General features: G+C 42.9%; 1 protein-coding gene and 1 long non-coding RNA gene across 2 annotated transcripts in view; one reads left to right on the top strand and one right to left on the bottom strand.

The window, feature by feature from the left end:
• Nucleotides 1-2,704, top strand: part of LOC125486077 — a 9,650-nt gene extending 6,946 nt beyond the window's left edge. The window contains exons 2-3 of the long non-coding RNA XR_007264762.1: nt 409-533; nt 2,519-2,704. This is a non-coding gene — a long non-coding RNA (uncharacterized LOC125486077). The remainder of the gene's footprint in view (nt 1-408; nt 534-2,518) is intronic.
• The window catches only part of LOC109938041 (monocarboxylate transporter 1-like), a 58,259-nt gene that overhangs the window by 38,728 nt on the left and 3,591 nt on the right, over nt 1-15,940 (bottom strand). The gene's annotated exons all lie outside the window — the stretch shown is intronic.

The following is a 15,940-nucleotide window of genomic DNA, read 5'->3' as shown; positions in this document are numbered from 1 at the left end:
ACAAACACACTCACACACACACATACAAACACACTCACACACACACACACACGCACATGTACATGCACTCGCCCACACACTCACACACACACTCCCACATACACACACACTCTCCCTCTCTCACACACACACTCACACACGCTGCCTCTCACACACACATGGACACACACACACACACACACACACACACACGCATAATTTCTCTCACACACACACTCGCCTGCACACCCACAAACACACCTGCATGCGCGTGCACGCACTCACACACGCACGGACACACCGATGGACACACACAGGAAAAAATCATGGTGTTATGGGCAGAGGGAAAGACTGGGAAGGTAATTCAGTGGTCCCTGTTCACAGGGTTTGCTGAGATGTTCGTTTTGATTCTTGATTTTCCTTTTCCAGATACGTTCGCCTGTTTTCAGGAGATTCATGGTGACCTGTTTGCACTTATAAAAGGTCTTTGTCTTATTGCTTAAAGGTCACAGTTTACAGCAATGGATGAGGGGAAATACATTGGATATCTTCAGGTATGAGATGCTTCCTATTGTAGAGAAAAGAAACAGCCTTTGTGGAGATCTGATTTCTTGTACCATACGCTCAGACCCCAAGCTGTTCCACTACCTGGGAGCAAATGACATAGTTGCTGGCAGGAAGAAAGCCTTTGCCATCAGTAACTGGTCATTAGGTCACAGACCAACCAGCTACATGTTGCTAGCCAAAGCTCCATTCCTACACACCTCTTGGGTACAGCTCATCTGCAAACTAAGTTTCCATTACTGCTTGAGCAAGTAGCTGTGTAGACATTGCTTACAGTGAGTGGCAGGTTATTTGATTTTAAAAAGTGCAGCAATCCTTCAATAGTTTTGGTTTATAAAGCATTGTCTTTCCTATTTAACTCTACAATTAAAAATACAAAACTATTTTGTTAAAAATGTCTTGTGAAGGGTTAGTTATGAGGAGAGATTAGACAAATTAGGCCTTTATTCTCTAGAATTTAGAGGACTAAGGGTTGATCTAATTGAGGACTTCAGGACATTAGCAGGGAAAGACAGGGTAGATAAAAATAAATGATTTCCACTGGTTGAAGATTCTAGAGCCAGGGGACATAGTCTAACAATTAGGGCCAGGTCATTCAGGAGAGATATTAGAAACCACTTCTACACACAAAGAGTAGTGGAGGTTTCAAACTGTCTTCCTCATAAGACAGTCAGTGCCAATTCAATTGTTAAAGTTAAATCTGAGAGAGACAAATTGATATTAACCAAGGGCCCAAAGCCTGCATATGGGTTTTGGCCATAGATGAGCAATCATATTGAATGGTGGAGTAGACTTGAGGGGCTGAATGGCCTACTCCTAGTCTTCATTCAACAAAGGGCCTACACCTACATAGGGCCTTGAATAGGAAGGATTTAGAGGGGGCAAATACTGGCAAATGGGGACTGGATTAATTTAGGATATCTAGTCGGCTTGGACGAGTTGGACTGAAGGGTCTGTTTCTGAGCTGTACAACTCTCTGACTATGACATCTTCAGCTGATTCGCAAGCGAGCAATGTGTGCACAGCAAGACCCCACGAACAGCACTGTATTTTCAGATACACTATCGATTACTCCGATTTTGGTTGCAAGTTTAACATTGGCCGGGAAAGCTCCCCGCTCTTCTTCAAAATAATGGTCATATTTGATGTTTTATTTTCGGATGAGAGAGCAGAAAGGGTCTCATCACGAAAGGAGGTGCCTCTGATGGTGTTGCTGCTTCTCAGTGCAGCACTGGGAGGAACAGCTGGGATGTTTGCTGGGACTCCAGTCTCTGGTGTGGGTGTGGAACCATGTGACTCAGAGGAGCTGGGGGTGGGTGGGACGGGGAGGTGGGGTGCCCCTGTAAGGTCATGAATGGGATGCTGTGGTATCCTCTCTGAATTATTCACAGTTCACTTGCAGTAAACATTATAATCACTTGGGTTCGCAAGTGAGACCTGTCAAGGAGTTTAAAAAGAGAAAACAAACAATAAAGTTGAGTGAAGTTAACTGGGCCTCTTTGACTGTAGCTACTCACAAGTGAAAATGTTCAGCTTTGAGAACATTTCACCACAAAGGAAATGAAAACCTGTACAGCTCCAGCCCCAGGAATCATCTCTGTGGGTCGGACTAGTGGAGAGGTATTTTTATTGGCTCTCCAGCTACACGCCCTCTCAAAAATGACACAACTGCATGTTCACAAGTCCACACAGTGAAGCAGCTATCGCACGCATTCTGGTTTCCGCTCACAGCAGACACTGCTCTGTGCAGATTGGAACAGAACTAAACTGCAAGCAAGAAAAGAAATTTTAACTCTCGCTTCACTGACGCAGTCGTTTTCTGTCATTGCACACAGCTTAATCAACAACATGATAAATAAGAAAAAGATCAGTTGTAACAGTTTAAATTTAAATTTTCTCTGCAGCTGTAACACTGTATCCTGTTCTGAGGAAGGCTCACCGGACTCAAACGTTAACTCTGTTTTCTCCTTCACAGATGCTGCCAGACCTACTGAGCTTTTCCAACAACTTTGTTTTTGTTCCTGATTTACAGCATCTACAGTTCGTTTGGTTTTTATACTGTATCCTGCACTCTGTCCTGTTACCCTGATGCACTTGTACAGTGCGGTCTGCCTGTATACTGTGTAAAACAACACTTTTCACTGTACCTCGATACACGTGACAGTAATAAATCATATCAAATTATCAATACGTTACCATTATTTAAATGTTGCTTGATCATATTTTTTTCTGTTTATAATATCTAAAAGAGGAAAACCCAAGGGACCAGTTCAATAAAATCAGGCACACAGCGTCTTTAAAGGACAGTTGCACCAGAAAAAAATAAAATGTTCCCCATTAAACTGAATACCCTACATGCATACACACACAGACACAAACACACACAATATTCTACATCTGCAGGACGGCTTGGCAGCTGTAATAGTCTCTTATTCTACTTTTACAAATTCGTAATTCTTCGAAATTTCTTTTCAAACGCCAGTGGGCGGCTGGTCTGATGTAGCTAGTACTCAGACTTACAAGCTCCCTGACTGAAACTCCCTCCTGTATTTCTCTGCAATAAATTTCCCTCACAGTGCCTGGCCTTATATACCTGGTCTTGATGCAATGCGCCCTTGGAACCTGAGTTATCAGAGTGTCATATGCTTCAGTACCAACTACTGGGCAGCTTAGTATTGTGATACAGGTAGTCCATTTAGAAAACAATCAAACAAAAATTTGAAAATTCAAAAATTTGTAGGGTAGTATAACAAAAGCCACAATTGCAAAGAAAAGACAGAAATTTAACCTAAAATGGGCAGAAATGATGGCACAGATGGCACAGCTGCCATGCTGCCCACCAATCACAGAGGAAGGATGTATTGGCACTGGAGGGGGTGCAAAGGAGGTTCACTAGGTTGATTCCAGAGTTGAGGGGGTTGGCTTATGAGGAGAGACTGAGTAGATTGGGATTATATTCATTGGAATTCAGAAGATTGAGGGGGGATCTTATAGAAACATATAAAATTATGAAGGGAATAGATAAGATAGAAGTAGAGAGGATGTTTCCACTGGCAGGTGAAGCTAGGACAAGAGGGCATAGCCTCAAGATTAGAGGGAGCAGATTTAGGACTGAATTGAGAAGGAATTTCTTCACCCAGAGAGTTGTTAATCTATGGAATTCCTTGCCCAGTGAAGTAGTTGACGCTACTTCAGTAAACGTTTCTAAAAAAAAGGTAGTTTTTTTTGAACAATAAAGGAATTAAGGGATACGGTGAGAATGTGGGTAAGTGGATCTGAGTCCACGAAAAGATCAGCCATGATCTTATTGAATGGCGGAGCAGACTCGAAGGGCCAGATGGCCTACTCCTGCTCCTAGTTCTTATGTTCTTATGTCCTTTCCATGCTGAGACTGACACGTATCTAATTAGCAGGAGTAGAGGATAAACCAGTGTTGCATCTAAATGAGAAGTGGCACTTGTCTCACACAACAAGATAGGGACAAGTTGCATTAACTAATTGGGCACAATTACAAAGATTATGAGGAGTTAGAAAGGCCACACCTGTCTCCATTGGGACCCGATGCTCGAAGGCCTGGTGCTCTCGGCAAAACTCTGTGACATCATCAGATTGGTTGGAGCCAATACATTCTCCAACATTAACACTTTCAGAACCATTACCTTCTACAAAACTACAATTCTCAAATGCAGGTTAATATCAGGTTATATCACCCTACAGCATTGGAGCAGGTCATACAGCCAGTTGGGCCATTGTTTCTGCTCCACATGAACAATTTCACACCCCATTTTTGTCTTACCATAGCAGCATATCTGATCGATCAGTCAGCCTTTATGTATTTTGAAATGTATCGGTGCAATTGAATGGGGAGAACTCGTTAGACCATAACATATAGGAGCAGAATTAGACCATCCAGCTCATTGAGTCGTCTCAGCCATTCGATCATGGCTGATATGCTTCTCAATCCCATTCTCCCACCTTGTCCCCTGTAACCCTTGATTTCCCTACCAATCAAGAACCTAACTATTTCTGTCTTAAATACACTAACTGGCCTGGCCTCCACATCCCTTTGCAGCAATGAGTTCCACAGTTTCACACTCATCTCTGACTGAAGACAATAAGGCAATGGGAAGGGCTTGTGTGATTAATACAGCAATAACTTGTTTCTGATATGGTGACATTTAATGTGCAAATATGCCACCAGGCATATGACAGGAATGTAAGTTAATGCAAAATTGACACTGAACTTACAAAAGTAACTTTACATCGAGTTGCATTAGCCATCCGGCACAGAAATAGACAGTTTGATCCAATCAGAATATGCTGCTTTTAATGTTCCACTGAAGCCACTTATGACCTTACTGCAATTAAACAGTTGGCCAAAAATCTGATGGAGTAATTGAGTGGCAAAAATTGGTAAATAGAGTATAATGAATGATAATTTAAGGCTTTCCATTTTGGCAGGAAGAACAGAAAGCAAAATGTTATTTAAATGGAGGGAGACTGTTGAATGACTGCACAGAGGAATCTGGGTTTCCCTGTATGCGAATTATGAAAAGTCTGCATGCAGTATAAAAAGTAATGAGGAAGACAAATGGAATATATGTGATTATCAGAAAGGGATAGAGTATAAACTGGGAAGGGTTTCCTTAAGGAAAGATATACCTGTATTCCAAACAATTCAGAAAAGGTTCGCGAGGCTAATTCCTGTTTTATTCAGAAAGGTTGATCAAATTCCTTGAAAGTGGAGCCGCAGCTAGACAGGGTGGTGAAGAAAGTGTTTAGTACGTTTGCCTTTATTGGTCGGTGCAATGAGTGCAGGAGTTGGGACGTCATATTGAGGCTGTACAGGACTTTGCTGAGACCACTTTTAGAATACTGTGTTCAATTCTGGTTGCCCTGCCATAGGAAGGACATTGTTAAACTTGAGAGGGTGCAGAAATATTCACAAGGATGCTGCTGGGACTGGAGGTTTTGAGCGAGAGGGAGAGGCTGAATAGGCTAGGACTTTTTCACTGGAGCACAGGAGGTTGAGGGGTAACCCTACTGAGGATTCTCAAATGCATGAGGGGCATTGATAAGAGTGAGTGGCTAAGGTCTTTTTCCCTGGCAGGGGAATCTTAAACTAGAGGGCACAGGTTTAAGGTGAGAGTGGAAAGATTTAAAAGGGACCTGAGCAGCTATGTTTTCCAACAGAGGGTGGTGTGTGTATGGAATGAGCTGCCAGAGGAAGTGGTAGAGATGGGTACAATTACAATGTTTAAAAGGCTGCTGGATGGGTACATGAATAGGATATGTTTGGAGGAATATGGGCCAAACATACGCAAATGGGATGAGGTCAGTTTAGGATATCTGCTTGGTGCAGACGAGTTGAATGAGTTTCCATGCTGTATGACTCTAGGGGACTTTTCTTTATTCATCACGGGATGTGGGCATCGCTGGCCAAGCAGCATTTATTGCCCATCCCTAACTGCCCAGAGGGCAGTTAAGAGCCAACCACATTGCTGTGGATCTGGAGTCACATGTAGGCCAGACCAGGTAAGGAAGGCAGTTTCCTTCCCTAAAGGACATTGGGGAACCAGATGGGGTTTTTTCCCTCCTGACAATCGACAATGGATTCACAGTCATCATTAAATTCTTAATTCCAGATATTTTTTATTGAATTCAAATTCCACCATTTGCCATGGCTGGATTTGAACCCGGGTCCCCAGAACACTATCTGGGTCTCTGGATTAATAGTCCAGTGATAATACCACTAGGCTATCACCTCCCCTTAACACAGTGGATGCTGAAAGGGTGTTTTCCCTCATGGAGGAACCTAGAACTAGGGGCACAACTTGAATAGATGAGGATTGTGAAGGAAGCAGTCAGCATCACATGGAAAGGGGAGCTGTGCAAGAGCTTGAGATCAGCACAAGAAGGGAGACTGCACTGGGAACTGCCTCTTGTAGTTAGCTCTTACTTCAGTACAGCAGAAGAAGGTGAGTAATGGTAATTTTTTTCCTGCAATTCTATTTGTAATACAGTACATAGTTTTTAAAATTCCAGGATGGCAGGTCAGCTTGGCCAAGTGGTGTATACATCATGCAGCATATGTGCAGTCTGGAAATACCATGTGCTAAGATAAACACGTTTGCAACAAATATCACAGGCTGCATGGGATTTGAAAGTGGAGTGGCAGCTTGAGTCACTGTTGTGCATCTGTGAGACAGAAAACTACATGTTTAAAAAGGTAGTAGGTTAGAAGCATTCAGGCAGTGACGGGATGGGTCACTACCCAACCAGCAGTGAAGGAGTCCTTTGAGTTTATCATCCTTGCTAATTGGTACTCCATTCTGGGTACAGGTATGGGTAATGGTTCCTCAGGAGAAGGAAGCCAGAGCCAAGTCTGTGCTACTAGGGTGGGACAAAAAAGAGTGGAAGAGCAGTGTTAATAGGGGGGATTCCACAGTCAGGGGATCAGGCAGACATTTCTGTAACAGCCCATCTGACTCCAGGACTGTATGTTGTCTCCCTGGTGCCAGGATACAGAATTTCTCAGAGTGGCTCCAGATTCTGGAAGAGCATGATCAGTCAAAACTCATGGTCCACTTTGGTACCAGTGACTCAGGTAGGAATGGGAGTGAGGTCCTGAAAGCAGATTTCAGTGAGGGAGGAAGGAGATTGAAAAGTAGGACCTTAAAAGCAGTAACCTCAGGATTACTCTCAGCCCCAGGCTAATGAGCATATAACAGAAGAATTAAGTTATTGAGCAACTTCTGGGGAAGCTGGTTTAGGAGGATGGGCATTAAGTTTCTGGAGCATTGAGACTGCCTCTGGGTAGGTAAGATTTGTACAAGCCAGACAATTTACACCTAAGCCGGAAATGGGAGAAATATCCATGCAGGAAGACTCCTTAGGGCTACTGGGGAGGGTTTAGATTAGATTGGCATATGGGTGGGGAATGGGGACCTGAGGGAAAATTCAGAGCAGGGAACGGGAAGAGGAAACTTAACAAGTGACTGTGAAAGACCGAGGAAGCAAAGTTTAAAACATGCACACAAAACTGGCAGAGTTTCTGGCAGCAATGTCTCTCAATAAAGCTTTCTCAGGCAGGATAGAGAAGGGGGGCAAAAAAACAGTGTGTGTGTAGCATTATTGGTTAAAGAATCGCTCACAGCAGTGAGCAGGAACAATCTACTAAATGGAGACTGAAACCAAACGGATTGAACTCAGAAAAAAGGCACAGCCGTATTGTGGGGGAGAGTTAGAGGACCAAAATTGTCAGCAAATTTCTGAGAATAAAATCAATAGGGCAATAATAGCTGGGGACTTCACCACGCGAATGTGGGATACAAACAGCATGAGACGTACAGAGGGCACATGATCTTGAACTGCATTCAGGAGAACTCTTTTAGTCAGCACATAGCAAGCCCATTGAGGGAGGGATCTCTTTCAGGTTCTTTTCTTAAGAATTGAAATTGGGCAGATGAATGAAGTGACAATTTTGTGACCATTTTGGTGAGAGTGATCATCATATAGTTAAAGTCAGAAGTCACACAAGTCTACTCAGATGACTGCACCTAACGAAGGGGCTGCGCTCGATTCTGCTCCTATGATGCTGCTTGGCCTGCTGTGTTCATCCAGCCCTGCACCTTGTTGTCTCGGATTCTCCAGCATCTGCAGTTCCTACTATCTCTGTTCCAAATAAACCTGTTGGAAATATAACCTGGTGTCATGTGACTTCTGACTTCATCCAGCCCCGCCCAACACTGGTACCTCCATATCATAATATGGTTAGACCTAACATCATTAAGGAAAGGGACAAATGTAGCATGGGAGCAAAAGTTCTAAACTAGGGCAAGGAAAGCTTTATAAAACTGAGGGTCGATCTGGCAAAAATGGACTTGAAGGAAAGTCAGTGGCAAATCAGTTGGAGCTATTCAAAAATGAGACTCTACAGGCACGGAGTGGACATGGTCCTTCAAAGAAAGAAAGTATCTGAATCTCCCAACCCCATGATCCAGAACCCGACAGAGTTAGGAAAAGTAGAAAAATAAAGCCTATGACAATCTCAAAAAATGTGATACCTTAGGAAGCTTTGAAGAGTATCAACAAATACAGGGGTGAAGTGGGAAAGGAAACTAGGAAAGCAAAGAGAGGGAATGAAAAAGTGTTGCCAGGTAAAACTAAGGAAAAGTCAAAGATGTTTTATTGGAATATTAAGAGCGAGAGAAAGACATAAGGAAGGATTGGTCCCGCCAGAGATGAACACGGTAACTTATGTGTGGAGACAGAAGATTTGTGCAGGGTTCATAATGAGTGCATTGTCTCTGTCATCAGAAGGGAGAGAGATAGTGCAGGCATTCCAAGTAAAGAAGACGAGTGTGAAATATTCCATGAAATAAGCGCAACAAGGGACTGACCTCCTGGAAGATGATAAATTCTGAGGGCTGGATGAATTGTATCCCAGGCTGTTAAAGGGGCCCAGGGTGGAAAAGGCAGGCATTCCAAAGATCATTTTCCAAATCCAGCTACATATATTATTCAAAAAGAGTACAAGGGAAAGATCCAATAATTATAGGCCAGTCAGTCTGACCTCTGTGGTGGGTAAATTACTGGAATCAATAGTGAGTGATATGATTAACTGTTACTTAGAGACTCATAGATTAATAGAGATAGTCAGCATGTTTTTTTTTAAAGAGAAGGTTGTGTCTTATTAATTTTATTGAATTAAATTAACAACTGGTACAGGCTGTACAATTACAACATTTAACAGGTATGTGGATGGGTATATGAATAGGAAGGATTTACAGGGACATGGGCCAAATGCTGGCAAATGGGACTAGATTAATTTAGGATATCTGGTTGGCGTGGACGAGTTGGACCGAAGGGTCTGTTTCCCTGTTGTACATCTCTATGACTCCATGACTAAGAAAAAGTAACCAAGAGGATTAACGGGGATAGTGCAGTGGATGTTGTCAAATGGATTTTAGCAGGCACAAAGATCCAGGTAGAATGAGGGAAGAGGTTCTGCTGAAGGAATGTGAGCGGCTCAGTGCTAAATTTGGAAACTGAGCGAGAAAGATAATAATCTCCAGGCTACTACCTGAATCATGAGCTAATTGGCACAGGACCAACAAGACAAAAGAGGTAAATCCGTGGCTCAAAGAAAAATGGGTTCGAATTCATGGACATTGTGACTAGTACAGGGAAAGAGGGGGCTGTTCCATCACAACAGGGTCCACCTGAATAATTCTGCATGAAAATATTAACAAATCAAAGTGTAAGGAGAAGTTGTTTTTAACCAGAAAATGAAAGGAAGGGACAGAGCCTCACTAAGTTATCAGTGAAAATAGAGACAAACGGAAACGATTTAAAAACTGAAAGAACTGCGGATGCCGTAAATCAGGAACAAAAACAAAAGTTGCTGGAAAAGCTCAGCAGGTCTGGCAGCATCTGTGAAGAAAAAAAGAGTTAATGTTTCGGGCCCGATGAGGAAGTGTCACTGGACCCGAAACGGAAACAATTTGTTGGCCATTACTGAAATATGGTTACAGGGAGAGCAGTTTTAGGAGTTGAATGTTCAAGGATACTCAGAGTTTTGGTAGGATGGACAGAAAGGAGTGGGAGGTGGTGTAGCTTTGTTGCTAAAGAAAGAGATCAGTGCTGTCATGAAGAATGATTTTGGCACTCGTGATCAAGATGTGAAATCAGTCTGGGTAGAATTAAGAAACAGCAAGGGAAAGTGGTGTGAGTGTAATCTATTGGCCCTCTAACAGTTGTTTCACAGTTGGATGCAGTATAAACCAGCAAATACTGGGACTTATAAGTACTGTACGATAATAATCACAGGTGATTTTAGTTTGCACATGGGCTGGATTAATGAAATTGGCAAGAGTAGCCTCGAGGGAGAATTCATTGAGTGTGTTAGAGATTGTTTCTTAGGGTAAATAGGATAAATTTACATTTTCTATTAATGACTTGGATGCAAGATGGAATGTGCTATAGCCAAACCTGTAGATGACAGTAAAATAGGTGGGATAGTAAGTTGCAAAGAAGAAATAAGAAACTTACAAATGGATATGGATAGATCAGGTGAATGGTCCAAAATTTGGCAGATGAAGTTTAATGTGGATAAGTGTGAGGTTATCCATTTTGGTCAGAGGAATAGAAAGACAACTTTTTATTGAAATGGAGAGAAATCTTCGGAGAGCTCCAGATCGGAGGGATCTGGGTATCGTTGTGCAATAATGACAAAAAACTGATGTCCAGCTACAGCAGGTAATAAGGAAGACGAATGAAATTTTGGCATTTAGTGCTAAAAAGATGGAGTATAAAAGTAAGGAAGTGTTTTTGCTACTGTACAAGACATTGGTGAGACCACATTTGGATCCCTTTCTTGAGGAAAGATGTAATTGCACTGGGAACAGTTCAGAGAAGGCTCACAAGATTAATTCCAGAGATGAGGAGTTTGTCTTATGCAGAGAGATCAAGCAGTTTAGTCCTATATTCGCTGGAATTTAGATAAATGAGAGGAGATCTAATTGAGGGATATTGGATGCTAAAGGGGGATTGACAAAGTAGATGTAGGGAGGATGTTTCGTTATATGAGGCAATGCAGAACAAGAAGTCATAGTTATAGAGTCATAGAGTCTTTCAGCATAGTAACAGGCCCTTTGGTCCACCATGTCTATGCTGATCAACAAACACCAAACCATATTAATCCCATTTACCTGCACTTGGTCTCTAATCTACTGGCATTTTAAGTGCTCATCCAGATGCTTCTTAATTGTTGCCAGAGCACCTGCCCCCACCAACTCCTCAGGTAGCACATTCCATATTTCTACCACCCTCTGGGTGAAAAATTTCTTCCTCGAAATCCTCTAAACAACTCATTCCTCACCTTAACCTTGTGCCCTCCAGTCTTAGACACGTCTGCCATTGGGAAGAGTTTCTCATGACCTACTCTGTCTATACATCTCATAATTGTGTATACTTCAGTCAGATCGCCCCTCAGCCTCCTCACCCCAAGGAGTTTTAGGATAAGGGGTCACAACAGAGATGAGGAGGAATTAAGGAATTACTTTTCTCAATGGGTTGTGAACCTGTGGAATTCTCTACCTCAGAGTGTAGTGGATGCTGAAACAATGAATAAGTTTAAGGTTGAGGTAGTCAGATGTTTAATTGGTAAGGAATTGAAGGGTTATGGAGAGTGAACAGAAAAATGGAGTTGAGGTTGAGATGAGATCAGCCATGATCGTATTGAATGGCAGAGCGGCTTTGAGGGGCTGAATGGCCTACTCCTGTTCCTAGTTCTGATGTTCTTATTTGACAAGGTTCCACATGAGAAAAAAATAAGGCCTGTGGGACACAGGGCAATGTGATGAGTTGGATTCAAAATTGGTTCAGTGACAGGAAACAGAGGGTTATGGTTGGTGGATGTTTTTGTGAATGAATGCAGTTTGCAGTGGTGTTCCACAGGATTCAGTATTGGGTTCCTTCCTGTTTGTCATATATAATAGTGATTTAAACTTAAACATGGGAAGCATGATTGGGAAATTTGTAAACGATACAAAATGAGCCAGGTCATTGACAGTGAAGAGGATGGCTCCCATCTGCAGGAAGATGTCAATGTTTTGGTTGAGAGGGCAGTGAAGTGGCAAATGGAACTCAATCTGGAGAAGCGCAAGATTATGCTTTGGGGAGCTAAATAAAACAAGGGAGTACTCAATAAACAGGAGGGCACTGATGGAGATAGAGGAAGTGAAAGACCTTGGAGTATATGCCCTCAGGTCTCTGAAGGCAGTAGGACATTTTTATTTTATTCATTCACAGGATGTGGGCATCTCTGGTTAGGCCAGCATTTATTGCCCATCCCTAATTGCCCAAAAGGCAGTTAAGAGTCAACTATATTGCCGTGGTTCTGGAGTCACATGTAGGCCAGACCAGATAAGTTTACTTCCCTAAAGAACATTAGTGAACCATATGGGTTTTTCTGACAATCAGCAATGGATTGTGGTCATCATTAATGGCTCAGTGGTTAGCACTGCTGCCTCATAGTGCCAGGGATCCAGGTTCAATTCCAGCCTTGGGCAATTGTCTGTTTGAGTTTCCTCTGAGTGCTCCAGTTTCCTCCCACAGTCCAAACATGGGCAGCTCGGTTGTATTGGCTGTGCTGAAATTGTTGGTAGTGCTCAGAGTAGGCTAGGTGGGTTAGCTTTGGTAAATGTGGGGTTAAGGAATACAGTAGGGCCTGGGTCTGGGTGGAATGCTCTTCAGAGGGTCACTGTGGACTTGATGGGCCAAATGGTCTCCTTCCACACTATAGGGATCCTATGATTACATTCTTAATTCCAGATTTTCATTGAATTCAAACACTACCATCTGCCATGGTGGGTTGTGAACCCATTCCCCAGGACATTATCTGGGTCTCTGGATTAACAGTCCAGCGATAATACCACTAGGCCATCGCCTGCCCTTTAAAGCTGGATCAGGTGGTAAAGAAGGCATGTGGGATGCTTTCCTTCATTGGGCGAGGTATTGAACAGCAGGATGTAAGGCTGGAAATATATAAGACACTGGTTAGGTCACAGCTAGAATTTTGTGTACAGTCTAGGTCACCACATCACAGGAAGGACATAGTTGGTGTTAGAGAGGGTACAAAGGAGATTCAAAAAAAAATTGCCAGAGCTAGAATATTGAAGCTATGAGGAGAGATTGGATAGTCTAGGGCTGTGTTCCTGAGGACAGGGGAGGCTGAGGGGTGACAAATTGAAGTGTACAAAATAATGAGGGGCTTGGACAGTGTGAATTCTCCTTGCTGGGGCACATATTTAAAATGATTTGATTAGAGAGGACACAACCTAAAAAAAACATTTCACACAGAGGGTGGGAGATGATAGAATTCACTAGCCAGTTGGCGGGTTGAAGCAGAAACCCTCAACTCCTTGAAAAGGAAGCTGGATTTGGCCCTGAAGCACTGGAACCTGCAAGGCGGCAGAGCAGGGGCTGGAAAGAATGGGTAGCTAGTTTATTCAGCCAGCACAGACACAAAGGGCTGAATGGCCTCTTTCGTGCTGAACTTTTTCTATGATTCTGAAACTGAGATAAGGAGAAATTTCCTCTGTGTCTCTCAAAGGATCATTAATCTTTGGAATTCTTTTCAACAGAGAGTGGTGAGAGCTGGGTCATTGAATTTATTTAATGCTGAGTTAGACAGATTTTTGATCAACAAGTAAGTCAAGGATTATGAGAGGCTGACAGGAAAGTGGAGTTGAGAACAGAACCAGAATAACCATAACCTTAAGGAATAGCATAGCAAGCTCAAGAGACTGAATGGCCTACTTCTGCCACTATTTCTTATGACTTCATGTGTCGATAGGGTGAATGGCATATGATAGAGATATTTAGGGGAAGTACAAGGAGAATTAATTAATGGAAATGTTCAATGTTGTCCAAAGATCTTCGTTCATGGGACCAACACCCAGTGATCTACCCATTGTGAAAAAATCAGATGATTATAGCACAGGCCAAATATTTCCAGTATAATCTCAGAGTGTCATAGAGCAAAATCTGAAGCTGACTCTCACTGTATAGTGCCTAGCTTTTTATGTAATCCAATCAGTACCAACACACCCTGAAACCAGCTTGCCAAACCTATCACACAGTACACTTTCAAAATCATTTGAAATAAATTAAACCAAATTGATTCAAATTAAAGCTACCAGCCTTTCAGGGGTACTTCAATAAGATTTAAATGTTCAAATTACATTTACAAAATTTAAATTACAGTGTAATTCATGTTGACTCAGGAAGCTTATGTATAAAGCAGTTCCCCAGCCCTGTACCTGTGATTGGAAAATCATTAATCAGCTTTGTGATCAATATATGATAGTGTATCAGAAATGAGTTGTACTATCTTGGGTTTATTGCTTCTCTTATCTCACACTCTTTTATCACTCCTTTTGTCCTCACTCTCTTTATTTCTCCTCCCCAACTCTGTTGCCTCCCTCTCTTCCTTTTTATTTTTCATTCTGAAGAGTCCTTATCAAGTCTGCCTCTCCCCGACTTTCTTGGCAGCATTCTATGTTGTGTCTGTGTGCCTGAGCGTATGTCGATGTGTGTAGGTGAAAATGTCTGCGTGACTATGTGTACACCTGTACGTACATGTGTGTCTGTGTGTGTGTGTGTGTGTGTGAGAGAGAGAGTGTGTGAGAGAGCGAGTGTGTGTGTGAGAGAGAGTGTGCGTGTGTGTGAGAGAGAGTGTGCCTGTAAGTGTCTGTGTGTGAGAGAGAGAGTGACAGAGACAGAGCGTGTGTAAGTGTCTGCGTGTGGGAGAGTGTGTGTGTGTGTGTACATATGTATATCTGGCTACATGTGAATTTCTGACAAAGGCCGCGATCCGTGAGGATAGGTAACTGCACCTCCTCCACAATAACACTCAGCACTGGAGCCCAACCCGCAAGGACACATCCTGAGCCCCCTACTGCACTCCCTGTACACGTACAACTGTGTTGCCAAATTCTGAACGAACTCCATCTACAAATTCGCTGACACCACCATGTGGGACAGATATCTAACAACGGCAAGTCAAAATACAGAAGGGAGATAGAGGGCTTGGTGATGTGGTGCAATGAAAACCATCTGTCTCTCAACGTTGGCAAAACTAAAGAACTGATCATCGACTTCGGAAAGAAAGGAAGAGAACACATCCCCATCTACATCAATGGGAACTGAGGTTGAGAGAGTGAAGAGCATCAAGTTCCTCAGAGTGACGATAACCGACCACCTGTCCTGGACTTCCCACTTAAATGTAACAGTTAAGAACTTACAACGACGCCTCTTCTTCCTCAGGGGGCTCAGGAAATTTGGCATGTCCATAAGGCCCCTCACCAACTTCTACGGATGCACCATTGAGAGCAAACTGCCCGGGTGCATAACGGCCTGGTATGGCAACTGCTCTGCCCAGGACTGTAAGAAACTACAGAAGGTGGTGTGCACAGCCCAGACCATCACGGAAGCCAACCTTCCATTCATGGACTCCATTTACACGGCTCGTTGCCGCGGAAAAGCTTCCAACATCATCGAAGACCCATCGCACCCCGGTAATGATCTCCTACAGCCTCTTCCGTCAGGCAGAAGGTACAGAAACCTGAACATACGCACCAGCAGGTTAGGAACAGCTTCTTTCCGGCCATTATCACTGTAGTTTGGTACACGTGACAATAAATCAATCGATCAAATCAAATATGTGCATGCCCGTAGTGTGTGAATATATGTGTGTGTATATCTGTGCAAGTGTGTGTGTGTCTGTGTGTGTGTGTGTCTGTGTCTGTGTGTCTCTGTGTGTGTGCACGTCTGTGTGTCTCTGTTGTGTGCACATGTGTATGTCTGTGTATATGTGAGTGTTTGTGTCTGT

This window comes from Rhincodon typus, chromosome 25 (genome assembly GCF_021869965.1).
Source record: "Rhincodon typus isolate 14 chromosome 25, sRhiTyp1.1, whole genome shotgun sequence".
Classification (NCBI taxonomy): Eukaryota; Metazoa; Chordata; class Chondrichthyes; order Orectolobiformes; family Rhincodontidae; genus Rhincodon; species Rhincodon typus.
Note: the sequence above shows the minus strand (reverse complement) of the source record. Positions and strands in the feature narration are given on the sequence as shown.